At 51.9% G+C, this 15,610-nt stretch overlaps 1 protein-coding gene across 1 annotated transcript in view; it reads right to left on the bottom strand.

Moving 5' to 3' along the window:
- GRK5 (G protein-coupled receptor kinase 5) overlaps window positions 1–15,610 on the bottom strand; it is a 209,264-nt gene that overhangs the window by 65,015 nt on the left and 128,639 nt on the right. The gene's annotated exons all lie outside the window — the stretch shown is intronic.

The following is a 15,610-nucleotide window of genomic DNA, read 5'->3' on the forward strand; positions in this document are numbered from 1 at the left end:
TAGAGTGTGTGGGTGAGCAGACAAGATCCCAAGTGACAGTAATAAAATGTCACGTCAGATGAGTGTTATCGTCAGCCACAGCAGGGAATCTGGGAGGAGGGAGCCGAGAGGTGACAGGTCTGTAGCCCGCACCTGTGAGCGTGATGCGGGGAGATGGAGCCTGCATTCTCACTGCCTCCCCCTCGACCTGATTCCCGCCCTGCCCCCCCCCCCCCGCCCCAGGTGAGGAAAACAGACCTCCTCACGCTCTCCCAGTCAGCCGAACCTCCCCAGCACAAACACAGAATGGAAGCACATTACCCAGCGTCAACCTCCAGTCTTATTCAATTATGGCAGACAGACCCACTCGGCTTATGTGATTTGAGCCATGTGCCCCTCCCCATTTCCAAAAGCAATTAAGAGATTTCATGTACCATCTTGTGATTCCTTACGGGTTCATCTGACAGGATTTTTTCTCTCCATATGGCATTTGCTGTCAGTATGGAAACAAGGCCGTTATAAACTCACAGCACAGTAAACACCATGTGATTCCAACACAAGCTGTCAGCACCTCAGTTCCGCGCCTCTCCCAGCTGTACAGAGGATCCCAGGCAAGAAAGCCACTCACGGGAAGCCCAGAAAGAGATAAAAGAGTCAGTAATCATCTCTCTGGATTCTTTTCTTCCGGGCTTCTATCAAGATAAATGGGCCTATCTTCTGAGGCAGCATCGTCACCGCCACCAACAACAAAATCAGAGTGCGACGTTTGCAGTTCCTTTAGAAGTGAAGAACGAGGGCACAGAAGGGAGACTAGGAATCTGGAAGTTGATCAGCGTGATGGGAGGAGATGCACATTGCCATGTGCAAACCCAAGGTGTGGGTCGCTTCTACAAAGTGAGATGACACAAGTTGGAAGCTTGGGGAGGTCACCAGTACATCTTCAGAGCAGACCCTTTTTTCTTGGTTCCTACCGAAGCCTTCCTATCGTTTAAATCCAGCTTGCAGCCCCCCCCCCCCCGCCCCACTCCACATCCCTCTCTGAAATGTGATCTGTTGGGTGTGGTGGGGAGGGCCATCCCGGAAAGAAGGGCAGAGCTTTGTCTCTGTCTCTGAATGTCTCTCTCTCAGGCCAGGGGAACCCTGAGATGTTATACACACAGCCATGCATGCACTGTACACACACACACACACACACACACACTCCAGCTCTTCTAGAACATGAGAACCCTGCTTTGGGCTATGTGCTTCATTGGCCCTTCTCTCTAAGCCAGAAAGAAACTCTCATATAAGTTATGAGGGGGAATCAGACTCCTCTATCCCAAAGTATCCACCAATCATGTAATTATTTGACTTTTCTGGGTCCATCATTTAACAAACTGTCTCCTGAGGTCTCTTGATTTTTGATATAAGTCTTAACTTTAAGACTTTCTTGAATTCATAACCTGGGGGGTGTGGGTCTATATGAGTGGGAGGAAGCAGGTTACTGGCAGGTTAATGATCCAGTAAGCAGGTTACTGGCAGGTTAATGATCCAGTAAGAGGCTTAGAGTTAACAGCTGGTGGTCAGTTAGGACCAAGAATTGGGGTGTGGCCTTTGTGATGTGACATTTGACCTTGGCCATGGTAATAGAGGTCTAGTGGACACAGCAAACTGAAGCATATTTAGACAAAAGTGACTGGAAATAGGGAAGGGTCTATGAAGCCCCTTGTAAGCTCTAGGACACTGAGCTGTGCTCTTGATCAAAAGGAAGAGTGCCCCAAGGAGGGGTTGGGTTCACCATGCACACAGGAGCATAGTGAGAGGTAACATGTTGCAAAGGCAGACTGGGCCCGGGAAATAGCCGGGCTCCAAGGTCAAGGAGACTGTATGGATTCAATGTCCCATCAGGGATTACTGATTTTAGAGCACATGTGATTCAAGTAGTCCACAGAAAGGTGGATGACAATGGGGTGGAGAGCAGAGAGCCTGAGACATGCCAAGAGGAGGTCACTGGTTGGGCAGCCATTGATGTATGGATAGGGAGGGCACAGTCCCTTTGGTAGGACTCCTGCTTTGGTGATGACCTAGACTGAACTGACTTTAAGAAAACCACGTATGTCATTGGTGTGGGTTTGACACCTCCTCAGCATGCCCATGAACAGGAAGGCAGGATCGCCACACTTTCCTCTAACCCTGAACTGAATTCCAGCCATGTCTTCAGACAGAACCATTTCTTCCTAGGAGATAATCCCTTTAGCAAATTGGCAGCTGCTTGCTGAACCCTTAATGGGCACTGTGTTCTGGGCCTTGTTATGAGCATCCCTTAGAGCAGACAAGGCACCACACACTTTGTTGTTGTCCTAAGAAGTCTGCTTAGCAGTCAAGACAGGAAGGAGGCATGTTCACAGACAGGGATAGTTTCATGGACATGAAACAAAATTGCATAAGGCAGGCCTGCTGGGAATGGTCAGGAAGATGTCTCAGCATAGACGGCACAGAATGCTCTGGTGATGGTGGGCCCATGGCAGAGGTGGTACCCATAGGAAAGCACCCTGGAGCATGGACTGGGAATTGACCACCTTGCTGAGAGCAATGCGAGCAGAGGCCGAGTGCTGGGGAAGAAGGAGGAGGAAGGTCAAAGCCTAAGAAATGGGGCCAGAAGTTGGGGGGCGGGGAGGGAAAGGAGAAGCTACAGAGGAGGCAAGTCCCCATGTGAGAAGCCAGGAAGGCCAGGAGGGCATGGCCAAGCAGTGTGGAAGGTGTGTTAGGGAAAGAATTCAGGGCTAGGTCTGTGACCACCACAAGGAACAAGTGAGTAGACCTTCAAGAATGGCTTAAAGTATTCAAAGTTTCCTCAACAAATTACAAATAGAATGACCAGAGGATCCAGCATTACCACTTCTAGATATTTATCCAAAAGAATGGAAACCAAGATTTCAGAGATGCCCGCACTCACTCCATGCTCATTGCGACACACGTCACAATGGCCAAGATGTGGAAACAATCTAAATGTTCATGGACCAATAGATGATTTTTTTTTAAATGTGGCATAAACATTCCATAGAATATTATTCAGCCTTAAAAAGGAAGGAAATTCTGCCATACGGGACAACTAGAAAGGACCTTGAGGTGCCAAGCCAAATAAGCCCACCATGGAAGGACTTACTTCATGATTCCACATATACTTGTGTGTGTATCTAAAATACACAAACTCTTAGAAACAAGGGAAAATGGTGATTGCTAGGGGCTAGGAGATGGGGCCATGGGGACAGGTTGCTTGATGGGTATAAAGTTTTAGTCCCACAAGATGATTAAATTCTAGAGCTCTGCTGTACCATGTCATGACTAGTTAACAACAGTGTATTTACATTTTAAATTTTAAATTTTAACAGGATAGATCCCCTATTAAATGTTCTTACAAAAATTTTTTTAAAAAGAGAATGGGCAGGGAGCCTGGGTCCTCCACTCTCTCTCTACCTGACTCTCTGCCTACTTGTGATCTCTTGTCTGTCAAGTAAATAAAATCTTAAAAAAAAAGAGAGAGAGAGAGAGAACGGCTTAAAAAAATAAACAGAAAGTGATAGTTGCTTGGGGATGGGAGATGAGGCAAGAAGGGACAGGAATCAGAATGTAGTGTTGACTGAGGGTGTCAGCAAATAAATGTACTTGGTAATGAACATAACTGCCTGGGAATACACAGGCAAGCACGCGGGCATGTGCACGTAGATCTGCTACAAGCATGTCCTGAAGATCTAGGCACAGCCACGTCACTTTCAGTTTTACCCCACATAGTCGGGCATGACACCAAGTTACAAGACAAGGGCCCTGTCCTCACCGCTGCCACCTCATGGTGTTGGGTGCTGTGCTGAGAGCCTCTCCTGGTCTCCCGGCCTGTTCTCATGGCACCACTACCTCAGGACTACTGGAATGGATACCTGCTATAGACTAAATGTTTGTGTCTCCCCAAATTCATACAAAGAAACCTAATCCCCGCTGTGATGGTCACTGAGGCCGGGGCCTTTGGGGGTGATTAGGTCATGGGGGTAGAGCGCTCACGAGTGGGATTCATGCCCATATAGAAGAGATTCCTGAGAGCTCCCTCACCCCTCCTGCCAAGTGAGGACATGGCAAGAAGATGGTCATTTATGAAGCAGAAGGCAGACTTTCACCAGACGGCAAATCTGCCAGGACCTTGATCTTGGACTCCCGGCATCCGGAACTGTGAGAAATACATGTTCATTGTTTAAAATACCCAGTCTGTAGTATTCTGTGGGGCCCAGCCGCCTCTCGTCTCCCGCAGGCGGGCACTCCGGGTGAGGCTGTCCATGGCTGCCATGGATGAGCACCACAGGAGTGCGCCTGCCCACTCTCAGCACTCAGCAGGCCCCACGTAAGCTGTAGCTGTAGCCCCTAGCCCCTGTAGCCCTTCTTAGCTCCTTTAGAAGATGCAAGAAATGGTGGCTTTTAACTTCTCCGAAGGTTCAGGAAGAAAATGGGAGGTAGCTAGTGAAAGGGCACTTGACTCCACATCACCAAAGAAGGCAAAAGCCGCCCCTCCTGCGCGGAGCCATGGCCTCCCAGCTCGGATCGGGCAGGGGCCAGGGCTCTGCTGGCCTCCTCTGCCTCCCGGGGAGTCCCCCTCTCACAGAGAAGCCACATGTCCCCACAGCACATGGCTGAGGTTAGACTCTCACAACCCAGTCAACTCCTTCACGACTCCCAACCCCCGGTGGACTCAGAAACAGGAATGTTATCGATAGTGAAGAGAAATAAATGCTGTCACTGTTTTCATTCTTTTCGAGTGACATGAAATGGGAACATACTTTCTTAATTAAGAGCTGTGGTATGCGGACGCTTGGAGGGCAACCAGATTTTCCCAACTGAAGGCCAGAACACAGGCTGGCGAGGACAGCGTGGCTCCCCTCAGAAGGCCACAAACCCAAGTGAGCGAGGCCACCACCCCCTCCCCCGGCTGGGAGAGTTGGCGTCAGTCCCCTGCTTGCGGATGGGGAGCAAGGAGAAGTCGTGGCTTGGGGGCTGGGGTGTCGCTGACTGGAACCTGCTTGGGATGGATTTCATTGTTGCCCCAGGCACTCCTTGAACTGGGGCCAATGAAAATGCACGTTCCATTGCAGAAGTAAGAGCAAGAAAGGCGGCTTCCTGAGGAAATGGAAACGCTAACAGGCTCACACCGGAGCCCTTGGAAATGAAACCACATGTTTATTGTACATGGGGGGTGGGGGGGGTCCAAAAGCGATTTCTGGAACCATCTTTCTACCAACTGGAGGTTTATATTAGTTTGTGCTGTTTCATTTTCATTTTATTTTAACATTGTTTTTCCAACGTACCAGGGGTCGGCTGTTGCTGTTGTTCTTTCTTTCTTTTTCTTTTTTTTTTTTTTTTTTTTTTTTTTTTGGTTTTCATTTTTTTCGAAGGGTGGGGAGGGGCTGATAGGTCCTAAGGCAATTTAGCAAAACAGATGTGAGGAGACTGGATTAGGCAGGGCCCATGAGCCCTTCACTTTGCTGTACTCCAGGTCTAAAACAATAAACAGAAAAGTGATTTGAAAACAGCTTTCTCTTAAAAATTCCTGCCAAAGCTGGAAAAAACAATTGAGTGTTTGCTCTAAGGAAAAAGCTCTCTGACGTTTGAAAGGCAAGATAGCATCACGGATAATGGCAATTCTTCACAGCCCACCTCTTGGAAGGAGCAAGGGAGGAGAAGGGAAACATTTGGTATTTGGTTAGCAACAGCTGAGTGGGCTCCTAGTGCTTCAAGAGAGATGTTTTCATGTGAAAAGAAAATGACATATGGCACATTACACAAACACACCCAAGCCAAGCCCCATCTTCCTGTGCCTTTTGTCCCCCTCATTCTGGTCTCGAGTTTTACTGAGAGTCTGGGAAGGAGCAGGGTGGGGGCTGAGCTGGACAGGACACAGAGCATATGCTGTCACCGCGGGGCCCTCTGAGCAATAATGGGGCCCCAGAGTCAGGCAGTGACCTCTCCCTCATCCTCAAGGCCAAGAAAAGCAAACAATTTAGAAATTCCCTTGCAGTGGTAATGAAACTAAGAATCGGGTGGATAAGTGGAGGAGCCGGTGGCCTCAGTGGACCCAGGCAGACAGAGGAACTGGAGGCAATAGCTAGAATGAGTTGGGGGCCCAGAGGAAAGCCAGCTCCAGGCCTGGCTCTTTTACCCACCATCTGCAGATGAGAGGCCTGAAGCCCTGCACTCTGAGCCCTCTCCGACACTGCAAGCCCACCGCCCGGGGATCGGAAGCCTTCCTTCCACGCCAGCACCAGGTGAGCGTGACGACCGAGAGGTTGGCAGAAGGGCACCTGCTCCATCAGCAGTGCGGGCTCTGGAAAAGTCCAGGCAGGAAGGAGACACACCAACATGTGGCCTCTGGTCCTTTCTATTTCTCTAGATTCTCAGTATTTTCACAAATGGGAGGAACGCAACTATTCTAAAAACACAGCTGCAAAACCACTGAGCCACCAGACATGACTCCGGTTAGGGTGCGGGGCCTGGGTCATAAGCCAGGTTCTCAACACTCTGTGTTCACCCTGAGTGGCCTGTGATGGAACCTTCTGGAGAGCTGGGACCAGGCCTGCAGTGGTACCACCCACTGGGACAGTTCCATCAACGGTGCTCTCCCTTCTTGGTGACCCAATGCCCTCCCTCGCTCCACTATGCTCACAACCGTCCTGAGGACACTATATTCTACAGCCACAGTCTTTCTACAAGCTTTTTTCTCCTTGAAAAGACATTTCCATACAGATACAGGCAGTTTTAGAAACTGAAACACCCAGGCCAACTGCATCAGATCTCTGGAGATGGTGTCCGGGGTGTTAAAGCTCCCAAGGTGATTCCAGCTCTGTGTTCGCTCACAGTCTAGCTCACCTTTCATCCCCAGCCCCCGGGTCAGAGCCTGGCTGGAGCAGGGCGCAGGTGCAGTGGTAATGAACCAGTGATGGAACAAGCGAAAAAATGAATCAATGTCATGTGAAGGCCATTGGCTTCCCAACGGGGGAGAAGTCTCAGGCCCACACTCCCTTGACACACCCCCAGTGCTGAATCTGCCACAAATGAAGGTCTGCCTGTGTCACCAGATGATAGAGTTGTTCCTAGCGGGGCTTCAGTCCAAAGGAAACAAAGGAGCTTGCGGTGCCTGGGCCCGAGGTGACGTTGGCCAGGCTGTGAGCTGCACTTGGAGGGGAAGCCGTGGTGGGTCCAGAGGCCCCAGAGGTGAGGTGGGCCTGAATGTGGGGCCCTGCCTGACTTGCTGCTTTCCAGAAAGCTCAGCCAGGGCCATGGGAATGGAGCCCGGGGACTGGAGTTTGCCTCCAGCTCCTCCTCTGATCCCTGTAAGACCTCAGACCCATCATTGTCCCTGGACCTTGGTTTCCCCTTTTCCAGAATGATCCCGATGAATGACAGGAGCTTCAATGTCCCACCTCCCAACTTGGTAGTTCCCCAGGGAGACTGTGAGGAGCCTGGTAGGGTGGAGGCACCACAGAATTGGGCCTTTCTCCAACATCAGAGCTCCGAGTAGAGTACATAACCTTTGGAGTCCTTTAGCCCACAAAGCTGCCTTCCCACCCACACCTGCACTGTGGCCAGAGCAGGAACAGAGCAAGCATGAGCTTAAAGGTAGTATTTCTAGAAGGCCCAGGAAGGTGATGTCTGAGGGCCAGGAACCCGGGCTTCCAGGAAGCCCTGGCTTCTGTAGCAGCCTGCCACCGTTTGGTGGGAGGCCCTGGCGTTGTTAGTCCCCTTCTCTGTATCTCAGTCTCTCTCGAGGGCTCTTCCAGTTTACCCCTGAGTAGCAATGCCTGACCCAGCCCTACTGGGAGCTGCCGTGGCCTGGGAGGTGAGGGCGGTGGCGGGGCCATCCAGGGCCCTGGGGACTGGCTTCACCTGGAGCTATGAGCTAATGAAGCTAGAGCCGCAGGAGGGCGGGGCCAGGAAGTGGTGGGGCCGGCGCAGGCCAAGGCAAACAGCAGCCTCCGCGCAGAGAGGCGGCCCCGCTTCTTCCTGGGCCATAGGCCAGGGCCCAGTGAGGCTCACAGCTGTGCTGGCCAAAGGCACTTGAGAAATGAATGTCCGGGAAGGTGAAGGCAACTGACAGTCTCCCGAAGGTCCAGATGTCTCGGGGTCTGAAGACCCCAGCTCTAGTGAGCCCCAGTAGGGACTCTGCCAACCTTAGTCGGTGTCCTCCTGGGGACTGAAAGCACAGCACCTGCCAAGTGTCCAGCGCTCTTTACCAGCATCATGTTGAGAGTCCATTCTTTTTTTTTTTTTTTAAAGATTTTATTTATTTATTTGACAGACAGTGATCACAAGTAGGCAGAGAGGTAGGCAGAGAGGCAGGCAGGGAGAGAGAGGAGGAAGCAGGCTCCCTGCTGAGCAGAGAGCCTGATGCGGGGCTCGATCCCAGGACCCTGGGACTATGACCTGAGCTGAAGGTCTCAGAGGCCTTAACCCACTGAGCCACCCAGGTGCCCCGAGAGTCCATTCTTAATTTGAGGCCAGACCTGTCCTTCCGTAAGACCTGCTCCCTGGCCCTCATTCTTGGGACACAGAGGACAAATGTTAGGTGACAGATATTCTCTGCTTCTGGACTTTTCTCTCAGGTAAACCTCTGTTTTCCCCCAGCTGCTTTCTCATGAACCTAGAATACCAGTCACCCGACACACCCAAAGTCTGTTTCCCCGAGGAACAGAGCTGGGAGGCCTTGGGCCACTAGAAACTGATCCAGGTTTTTGGTAATTAAACATGAGACCATGTCAACAACTCCCACCAAGCCGTCTTTGCCTAAGTCAGCCCCAGACCCAAGAGGAGCTATGGTGGTGGAGACAGGCATGTTTGCGGGTGCACAGAGCTCCCCCAATGCCCGTGTTGCAGATAAGAGATGGAAGAGGCACGCTGCTTCTGCAGAAACAAACACAGACAAAGCTAGAGTCTCAATTCAGACTTTGCTCAGCTGTGTTATAGGTCAGGGGTGTCTGGATTTTAAATATGGATTTTTTATAGTATTTGGCAGAGCTTGTTTTCAGAAAGAAATGATTTTCGGGCCAGACAGTGGCTTTCCTACTTTGCCCCCTGATGTATAGTGATAATCACAGAAACAGTAAGAGCTAACACGAATGGGGCACGTGCTGTCTACCAGGCCCCTAGCTAGACATTTTACATGCTTGTCTCCTGCAGGCCTCAGAATTTTCAGATGAAGCCAAACAATGAGGCAGTGAGAAGGATTAGGCCTTCAGAGCAGCAAATGACAGAGATAGGATCTGAACTCAGCTCCTTCTGATACTAGAACAACTGTTCTGGAACTTTGAGTTTCTAGGGACCCGGAGCAGCAGCCCGTAAGGACCTGGGACCCTGAGAGGTGGATGACATCTCACCAGTGACACCATTTGGTGACCTCTGGGAGCCCACGGGGGAGGGCACACCCTTGTAACATAGACATACCCATGACCGGTGGTCATTCCACTTCCGTGGGTCCGGGACTGCTGTGTACACCATATCTGGGAGCTCCAGCCACATACTAAGGACTAGAAAAGCCGTGACAACTCAATGGCTGGCGATCAGCCGGACAGTTACCCTCCGCAGGCTGGGCGGGCGCAGGAGAATTATTTGGAATGCTCTCTTTTCCCCCTACCCCCTCCTCCTCCAGAACACCTGATCCAAGTGTGCTGTCCCCTCCCTGGCTCTGAGCTCCTACAGCTCTGACGCCTGTGGGACACCTGTGATCACGTAACTTCTGCGCTGTCTCATTCCTCTGGCTGCTGTCCTCAGACTTGGCCTTGGCTCCTCGGTAGAGCAGCAAATTCTTTCTCCACTGCCACCCCCTCTGCACCCCCTGCAGAGTCTGGGACAGTGTGGACACTATGAGGTCACCAATAAATATACGACTGATTAAAGCAGGAGCAGCCATGAGAAAAGTCATTCACTAGGATCCTGTTTACACTTCTTTTGTCAAAACAAATCCTTTGCTCCTTGAAGATAGAAGTCTTAAAGTCCTCGGTGTCTAGAAGTAAATGCTTGGCTTTTAAGAGGGGGTTGGAATTGCATTTCATAGCACATTCCTGGGCGCGGACCTACATGGAGGCAAGTCTTTCAGTCAACAGGACAGAACTCCAAGCAGGGCAGGACCCAACCCGGGGCAGACAGGGCCCAGGCTGCCTGGCTCCCCAAGAACCCCAGCGCCGAGCGCGGAGCCTGGCATGCAGCTAGCACACAGTGACATTGCACGAGCGAATGGAGAGAATACATTAGCGACCTAACCTGTCCATTCACTTGCTCGTGGTGATACGCTAACATACTTATATCCAAATTCTGCCCTGTGCTGTGTCAAGTCCATGAATGGGTCTGCACATGGGAAATGAAGCCCCTTTTCAGCACTGATATCGCCCCCCTTCACCCCTTCTCCAGTAGTATCACAGCTGGAGAAAGGACACGTCACAGAGCATGCTCTGAGACCCGGCAGAAAACCCGAAGAAAAGCCAGTCCGACATCCTCCCCTCCCAGATGGGGAAACTGAGGCCCAGGTGGGGAAAGGGTCTCAACTTATTCATTACCCCAGGACTTGCTCGGCTGCCTCAGTCGCTCACAGGCCCTGGAATAGTGTCAAAAGGGAGCCAAAGTCCTCTAGTAAAACTCAAAGACCCCCACCCAAGAGCCCACCCCCAGGTCTGGCACAGAGAGAGACCCAGTCAAGCCTCTCAAAACTCCCTCCTGGAATGTGGCACTTTGAGTGCTGTGAAGTGTAGCTGCTTCCGTCATCCTGGAGACCTGGAGGCGAGGCTGGACGGAGGCCTCACGCAGGTCGTCAGGGGCTGTGTCTCTGTGTGCAGCCAACTAGACGCTTTTAATTGTCAAGAAGAAAAAAAGCAAAAGACCTCATGCGTTTTCATTTTTATCTAAGTAGAAGGGAACAATCAGTTTGCCAGCGTGCCATACCACCTCTTGCCAAAACCCACTTATTTTAAACTAAAGCTTTCTCAGCCATCCAAGTACAGAACCAAAGCACGCAGGCCCCAAAGACACATGCTTTTCTTTGGTCCCGTCATTCCTTCTTTCTTTCTTAAGAGCCCCACATATCTTGTAGCTGTCTAGACCGCCCAAGTTCCGGCTCAGCCTGGAGCACAGCCCTCTGTTAATGCTTTTTCTCTTCCCTTTGGCTCCTGGCTCGTAGTAGACATTTCGACAAATATTTATCCAACGCTAAGCCTCAGAGGTATCCTCCTCAGCTACTCAGCACAAGACAGATAGCCGGGAACAGAAAAGAAAAAAATAAAAAGATTGGGATGATCAGAGAACACCCCTATTTCTAAATGGTCTGAAAATGTAACCCACAATGGCTGTTTGTTTTAAATTGCTCCTTGCCAAGAACAATGTTCGGATGATAGAAAAATTCCACACTGGAACCTCCAATGCTTACTTATTTTTCATTCTGAGCACCTGCATGGAAAAGCAGCTTTGTTCAGAAAATGTAACCAGTAAAAAGGGACGGGGAACTCACAACAGCTCCTGTTCAGCACGCTGGACCAGAATGCCTTTGAGGACGTCTTACTGGGGGGACCTGGGCTTTGACCGGCCAGGCTGGGACTGCATTTTGCTCTGAGTCAGGGCCAGGAGGTGAGCAGAGCATCACAGGAGGAAGGCAGAGACCTTTTCCTTGCAGACAGGGGCTGCATGGGGGCCAGCGGCAGACAAACCAGACCCACGCGTAGTTGGAACCCAATCAGGAATGTATGTTGCATAGCCCAAGGGACCCACAACTAGGAGAGAATCCAGTTCCTTCCAAAAGGGGCTCAGAATCACATTTCTAATGGAAGCACAGCTCACAGACGTCATTCATGGTTGGGGTTAAGCCAACAGGATACCCTGAAGCTCTAGTCCAGACCAAACCAGCTGCAGAGCTCCACCCTCAAAGGGAATCCTTCTGGACCTGGCTGCCTTCTGGTGGTTGGCCACAGAAGTCTCCAGTGCCCTTATCTTTACAGCCACATTTGTTCAGCACATTAGCTGGGCTGGATCTGATAAGCCAGGACCCCCCTCTCTCACCCTTCCTTTAAGACTGACTGAGCAACTACTTGGTGCCTGGGCTGTATTAGGCCAGAGGATCAAGAGATCACCAGAAATACCTAGCATCCCAAGCACCCAAGAAGCCGGTCCAGCTCTTGGCTCTTTCCCTTGGCGCTACCCCAGAAGTCCTCCAGGATGAGAAGCAGCGGAGGGGTGAGAGGCAGAAGGATGAACTCATCTCCTAGCCACCTTTGCTGCTAGGTGTGGCTCGATGACCAAGCTTGCAAAGGAATGTGCCCAGAAATCATGGCTCCAAGTTAGAAATTATGCCCTTAAAGGGAAAGGGTATGTGCCTTTTCCTTCAGCGCCCCCCTTGCTACAGCCAGACATACCTCTAGGAAGCAGACACAGTGGGCTGCCATCTGGGACCAGGAGGAAGAGGGCAACACCTGAGGGACAGAGGAGACTGGAAAGGAGTGGTCACACAGAAGTTCCATCGCTGCCCTAGACCCCTACCCACGCCCTGTTCCAGGAGAGAGAAATAGGCTTCTCCCTCGTTTACACTGGCTTAGTCTGCATCTTTGGTACAGCAGCCAAACCTCTTCTTGATCCGACCAACCATGTACCCACCGTCTGGCCTTTTCCGAGACGCATTTTCTTGCTCCTCGAACGGAGATCATGGTAAAATGACCTACCTCCATCGAGGCGCCTAGCATGGAGCCTGGCACGTCCTAGGCCCCCAGTAAATACTGTCCAGCCACTGTTATCATAAGGGGCAGCTGCTGGCCATTCCCAACCTACTCCCCTGCGCCCGGCCCCTTCGCTGCCCAACCAGGAGAGCGTGTGAGCACACCCTGCCACTGAAAGGGTGAACCCGAACCGCTGCTCACCCCCCAGCCTTGTCTAATAAATCAGGCGCCATTTCACACGCTCCTTTGCCACAGAGCGGGAGACCACCGTGTCGCTTCAAACACAACGCACCCACCCGACTCCCCCTGTGCGAACCAGGTGGCTGTAATATGGTTCTAAGGGCCCCAGGCTCCTCTGACAGCCCCTACACGTAAGCAGAAAGAGGACTATTTCCTGATAGAGTAACAGCACCCACGTCTCAAAACACTTGTGTTCTTTTCTGAAGATGGTGACTTGAGGGGCGCCCGGGTGGCTCAGTGGGTTAAAGCCTCTGCCTTTGGCTCAGGTCATGATCCCAGAGTCCTGGGATCGAGTCCCAGATTGGGCTCTCTGCTCAGCAAGGAGCCTGCTTCCGCCTCTCTCTCTCTCTCTGCCTGCCTCTCTGCCTACTTGTGGTCTCTGTCTGTCAAATAAATAAATAAATAAAATCTTAAAAAAAAAAAAAATAAAGATGGTGACTCGAAAGGCAGAATGTTATTCCTCCCTGTTGGACACAATTCAGTCTTCCTCCCCTACAAAATCCTGGGTCATCCACATTGAAAGAATATTTTATTAAGAGTACAGTTCAGATGCTGGAAGGTTCTGAAGTCAACAGAATTGGTTTTGCTGTATAATACATAAAATAAACACTCTGGTTCCAGGAACTCAAGGGAGTGCACTGAGAACCACATTTGTTTTCCCAAGATGCAAGTGTTGTGGCCACTCGTGTGTCTCTAGGGTCCCCAAAGGGCACAGGCGAGGGGCAATCCCAAGCTGACCACACCAGCCCCTGGGCTGATACTGCATTTACTTAGGAGGGCTGGGAAGGTGGGTGAGCTACAAGCACCCGAGGGGCAGAAGCCCATGCAGGCTCTGACCCCAGGCTCTGTGTAAGTGGCTAACCACCAAACTGTATACAGGGCAACCAAGGGCTTCCTGAGAACCGACGTTCCTGTCTTTAAATATGGATTTCCTTCTTGTAGTATCACTGCCTCCAGTGGTCACAGCACAGAGTGGGGGGGCCTAGAGCTGGGGCTCACACTTCCAGGAGCCGCCTTTCCCGTCAGAACCCCCTCTGAGCCTCACCCAGGGCTAGGCACCAGCATGGGCCCCGAAATCTGGGCTCCTATCACTGCCCCTCCAAGGCACTCAACACAGGGGATCTTCGAAATCTGCCCGGGGTAAGATCGCTTGATGACTTCGTTCCCTCCTCACCTTCTGCCTGGAAATGGAGCCCAAGCCCTGCTCGTTGGGTTCAGGGCTGTGCTCCCGAGAGCGAGGCCGGGTGCGAAGCAGGTTCTCAGAAATGGGAGGATGGATGAATGGCGACCAGGGTTTGCTGAACACGGGAATGACTTTGATCCTGATGAAGATGAGGCCTCCCCATCTAGGCAGTCAGAGAGCAGCAAAGACCGTCTGCCGACAAATGTGTGGGGTCACCTGCCCACATGCAGCCACCCGGGCATGGGCACACGCCTGCTGTAGTAAGTGCACATGTATCTGGCATCTATTAGGAGCCAAATGCTTTAAGACTCCCTTCTCTCACTTAATGCTACCCTGTGGGGTGGAGAGTACTTCCCTCTAGCACAGCCAGTCTAAGGGACTTGCCCAAGGTCATAAAGCGGCAGCGGAGAGGCTCACCCTTGGGAACTGAAGGGAAGGCAGCAATTTGCTCTTCCCTTAAGAGGAAGCCACCGTTTCCCAGCAGAGAAAGAGGCGAGCACCAGGCTCAGAAACCCTCAGGACCTCCACCATAGAGGAGGGGAGACTCAGAGTGACATGGGAACAGAGGATGACCCCAAGCAAAGGGCTCTGGGCCAGGTGCAGAGGAAGAAGACAGGGGTGGGAGATGCCAGGAGGGTACATATGCTCGGAACCAGAGGGCTACAACCACTTTAAGTCCTTCAGCATGGAACTATAAGAGGGGCTTCTCCTTCTCCTTCAGCCTGGGGTTTACACTCTGAAGAGCAACTTCCTGAACACCTTTGGAGCCCACCAGGGGCCCAGGTGAGCCAGGCTGAGGGACAGACACAAGAGAGGCCAAAGACAGGTTCTGCACCGCTCAAGTGGATGGGCTCACAGACTTCTTTGGGGGAGGCTTGAGGACTGTGGAGAAACATCAAGTTCCACCACAGGAGCAGCTCCCCCCAGCCTCCCCAACCTCTCTCAGCCTCCCCCAGCCTCTCCAGCCTCCCCCAACCCCCCGTTCTCCCCCAGCCTCCCCCAGCCTTGCCAAACCCCCCTGCAACCCTGCCTGGAACCCATGTCTCTTCTGGACTTGGTGCATGAACCCAAACCCCTGCGCTGGGAACACTGTCCTCACTCTAGAAACAAAGACACAGCAGAAACTTAAATTCTCTAAACCTGGCAGCGAGCACTCCCTTCCTCAGTTGAATCTGGCATGTGAGTCTAAAAGAGGGGGTGATGCAAGGTGAGGAAGGCAATAAAATCGACAGCAAGGACCTGTCCGCACAATCCTGTCCTATCACAGTCCATCTTGACGGAAAGACTGGCCTCCCTGGCAGCGGGGCCATGGCAGTGGGGCTAACCACCACGTGCGGCCACCCGGCTCTGCAGATGTCTCTCTGCTACAGGAGGGCCACCCGGGTCCTCAGCTATGCTTTGGCCTGCCTAGGCCCCTCCCTGCTTACCTGGAATTGCATTCCCCCATTTCCCTCCATGTTAAAGACCAGCGGGCCCTCCTACTTAAATGGCTGCATCAAGCTAT

The sequence above is a fragment of the Mustela putorius genome, unplaced genomic scaffold (assembly GCF_011764305.1).
Source record: "Mustela putorius furo isolate JIRA1106 unplaced genomic scaffold, ASM1176430v1.1 tig00003909_pilon_pilon_pilon, whole genome shotgun sequence".
NCBI classification, from domain to species: Eukaryota; Metazoa; Chordata; class Mammalia; order Carnivora; family Mustelidae; genus Mustela; species Mustela putorius.